The 4523-nt window shown below is 39.2% G+C and overlaps 1 pseudogene; it reads right to left on the reverse strand.

Annotated features, from left to right (window-relative positions):
* Positions 1-591: 591 nt before the first annotated feature.
* LOC128217489 (uncharacterized) lies at positions 592-2721 on the reverse strand (annotated as a pseudogene).
* Positions 2722-4523: the final 1802 nt, after the last annotated feature.

Raw genomic sequence — 4523 nt, forward strand, 5'->3', positions numbered from 1 at the left:
CAAACAATTACACTTTTTGGTACTGGTGGTCGAAGTATTGACCATATATAATTACATGTAGTCTTACCGGTTTATGAAAAAAGGTTTGAAATTATCAACATTTTCCACATTAGAAAGTCATTTACAACAAAAATGACTATTGCATCAATTGCATGTGAGATCAATATTTGGCATGATTCACTATAAGTTAACAGTAACAATAGAACATCACATATAAAATAATAAATGGCATAGTACTTGAAGCACTGTTTCAAACTGAATCTCAAGCAAGTGATTACTTTATATCAACAATATTTGATGAGATTAATGTGTGACATGGTACACTTTTAAAAGTCTGACAAAAAAGCTGAGCATTAACAACATACATATAGTACTTTGAGCATTCAAACATACAAAATATAGTACTTTGAGCATTTCCAACATACAAAATGTAGTAATTTGAGTATTTACAACATACAAAATATAGTACTTTGAGAATTTACACCGTACATATAGCACTTGGAGCACTATTTCAGATTGGATCTAAGTAAAGAACAACGCCTGATGACTTCAACCATTCTATCAACAGTATTATAAACATAATCCTTATCACTAATCTTCAACTTTCAAGAAAGGGTCCTGGAAATTAACCAGATACCCACAAGCCTTGAAAATGTGATCAAACACATCCACCTGAGACAGTTTCACTTCTTGTCTGAGGATATTGAATTGTTTAATTCTTCTAAATGCTCTTTCGATATGAACCCGGGCTTCAGAGATCTTCTTGTTCTTATGTAGTTCATCCTTTTTAAACTGTGATTTGTCCTTATGTTTAAATGACGGCATTACTAGTTTAACACCTGAGGGAAGGCAATCCTGGATGGTGAAGCCACGGTCTGCCATAACCTATTCTCCTGGATTTAAGCTAGAAAGTAGGTAATCAGCCCCTACAGTTATGAACTTGTCACTTGATCTACCACCATGCATCACAGAAATGTACGTTATAGCACCACCTGTATTCATTCCTACAAGGAACTTAACAGTTGAGTGGTGTTTATAGTTTGAATGAAATTGTTTGTGAGCACCAACAGATGAAGGGGTTTCAGAGTACAGTTCTGTACAGTCTACAATTACTCTCAAGTTTTTGAACTCATTAAAACACTTCGCGTTGTACATGTTGTCACATTCTGTGGTTGGTGGCATCTTGCATATTTTTTCTAGTTCCTGAGATAATAATGTCACCCATGCAGTGAAAATAACACTGCATCTTGCAGTGGACATGCCAAACCGCATTGAACAGTCCATAGTTTGCAAACCAAGTTTCAATTTAACTAGAGTGAAGAACATCTCTTGCTCAAGGGATGTTTGTCTGGCTTTTCCTGGCTTTCGCTTGTAGTTTTCGGCATGATTCTTGTATGCTTTTGTCCTTTCGCCTTGTGGGTACTTAAGAACTTTTGCTTTCGGCTCCAAATATTTGTACAGTGAATCAAAGACCTCAACTTTAAGTCCTGTGCAATAGAGGAACAGCTTGTCATTGTTTCTCAATTCATACACCTCTAATACTTGTCCAGAAGCCTTCAGTTTTTTCAGTTCATATTCACATGTCTGTAGTCTTTCGTTTTCTTGGATGACACCGGCCAAGTCTTTGTTGCTTTCTAGTAGCTTGAAGGACTCCTTATCTTCCTCAGTGTTGAGGTAGTCTTGACCCGCCAACTGCACTGCCTGAAACATTTTCAATAATAACAAGGTAATTCAAGATAATACTTTTATAATTTTCATGGAATATGTAAATGTATATGGTTCAGATTGAAATTTGTCACTGACCAAGATTTAAACCATCAAAGTGTAGTACAACTTGTTCATTTGATCAGTTTATGTTCAGAGTTTATAGTGAACAAATCATTTACATGTCATGAATGCAGTGCATGTTAAGTACAGTACTGAGTACTGCTCTTTAAGGTGCACATTATAGATTGCTGCATATTTATTCCTTTAAATGAATTATTATGTATAACTCATTGGATATCAATTATATCTTTTTTTAGTTGTGTTTCATTATTTTTTGCATCCACCTATATTTTGTGCCTTAGACTACATGTAAGTAATTTGAAATAAATACTTAGGCAGTTACGCCTATGGTTGTATTTCTTCAGTATTTGTGTCTAGTAAAATGTTTTTTTTAAGTTTAATTTTGTAAGAATTAACCTCTGTGATTATATCTGCTGTGTCTGGCACTACCACATCTGCACAGGAATCCCGGTCCACAATACCTGCATCATCTATAACAGGACCCTGCTCACACGAAATTAATTCAGGAGTGCACTGCAACAGAGATGAAACGTTCAAGTATCATTCAGTCGATTATTTTTCTAAGTGCTTGATGTGGTTACCCTTAAAACATCGATTTACAGTCGTAAATATGAAAACATAGCTGATCAGATCTTTTGTCAGCAGTCTCATATCATTTTTTCCAGACATTTGCACCAACATTGGCTCAATTCCAAAACAATTAGAACACTTTTTCAAAACAGTACATCTGTGAGGGTGCAGCTTTAAGACAGAAAATGATGATTATTAATCTTCATATTTACATTTCAATCACAATACATATGACTTACAATCGGTACTGCTGTGTACAGGGCTCTTCACATTCTGGTTACTGACTTGTCTCTCCTTAGGAGCTTTCCTAGTGGGCTTACTCTGGCAGGACGATGGGAAAAGATGGATGGAATTTGGAACCATTTCTTCCTGGACTTGGCCTGTGGTGGTTCCTCAAAATGACAGCTGCATAATTTTGAAGATTTGCTTGGTGTCCATAACTTTGTTACAATCTTTCCATTTTGTTCAATTTTTTCTACTCTTGAAATTTTATTTAGCCAAAGGGTCCTTAACTTTGGTTCTTCTGGAATTCTAAAGAAACTGCATGTTGCCCCGCGCGATCGTTAATGACTACAACCTTCTGCACAACAAAAGTCCTTTTTCCCCATTTTGGAGGAAAAACAAAACAAAAAGTACACCGCATGAAACCTATGTTAATACTCTTATCCACTACAAAACAATATTGCATAAAGAATTTTGAGAAAAAGAATAGTTCATTTGAGCATAACGATCCGCATTAGCTGTCACATCGGATGTAAACAAAGATGGATACCCCCCTGAGGGACAAATCCCACTTCAAATATCGCTCTCTTTTACGCGTGATTTCACAATAATGTAAAATCAGACAATAGGCGAATGGAACCGGTTGTCGAATATAATTCCAGGCACCCAGAAGGGTGCTTCATGTAAGGCACCGAAGGCCCTAAATTTCAAGACCTTAACGGACCTCATACCATTTTTGGGTCCGGAGATATCTTCGAGATTTGCTCCCCCTTACCAGCTATATGGGAACGCGGTAAAAGTACGAACAGTCGCAAAAAATGGGCATATTTTGACGCGTTAGTTGACGGTGACCAGATATCATTCCAGGCACCCCAAGGGGTGCTTCTTGTAGGGATTAGAGTCCCCTAAAAGGGAAAATTGGTCCCAGCCTCGTCAGATGCAGGGATGCTGAGATAACTTCGATGGTGCATACCCCAGTTTTAGGCATTTTTCGCTGCATTTTAGAGTATAGAATAGCCTTATAGGCGAATGGAACCGGTGGTCGAATATAATTCCAGGCACCCCGATGGGTGCTTCGTGTAGGGCATCGAGAGCCCTAAATTTCAAGACCTTAACGGACCTCATACCATTTTTGTGTCCGGAGATATCTTCGAGATTAGCTCCCCCTTACAAGCTATATGGGAGCGCGTTAAAGGTACGAACAGTCGCAAAAAAATGGCATACTTTGACGCGTTAGTTGACGGTGACCAGATATCATTCCAGGCACCCCAAGGGGTGCTTCTTGTAGGGTTTAGAGTCCCCTAAAAGGGAAAATTGGTCCCAGCCTCGTCAGATGCAGGGATGCTGAGATAACTTCGATGGTGCATACCCCAGTTTTAGGCATTTTTCGCTGCATTTTAGAGTATAGAATAGCCTTATAGGCGAATGGAACCGGTGGTCGAATATAATTCCAGGCACCCCGAAGGGTGCTTCAGTGTAGGGCATCCGAGAGCCCTAAATTTCAAGACCTTAACGGACCTCATACCATTTTTGGGTCCGGAGATATCTTCGAGATTAGCTCCCCCTTACAAGCTATATGGGAGCGCGTCAAAGTACGAACAGTCGCAAAAAATGGGCATACTTTGACGCGTTAGTTGACGGTGACCAGATATCATTCCAGGCACCCCAAGGGGTGCTTCTTGTAGGGTTTAGAGTCCCCTAAAAGGGAAAATTGGTCCCAGCCTCGTCAGATGCAGGGATGCTGAGATAACTTCGATGGTGCATACCCCAGTTTTAGGCATTTTTCGCTGCATTTTAGAGTATAGAATAGCCTTATAGGCGAATGGAACCGGTGGTCGAATATAATTCCAGGCACCCCGAAGGGTGCTTCATGTAGGGCATCGAGAGCCCTAAATTTCAAGACCTTAACGGACCTCATACCATTTTTGGGTCCGGAGATATCT

Source organism: Mya arenaria, chromosome 14 (assembly GCF_026914265.1).
Source record: "Mya arenaria isolate MELC-2E11 chromosome 14, ASM2691426v1".
Taxonomy (NCBI): Eukaryota; Metazoa; Mollusca; class Bivalvia; order Myida; family Myidae; genus Mya; species Mya arenaria.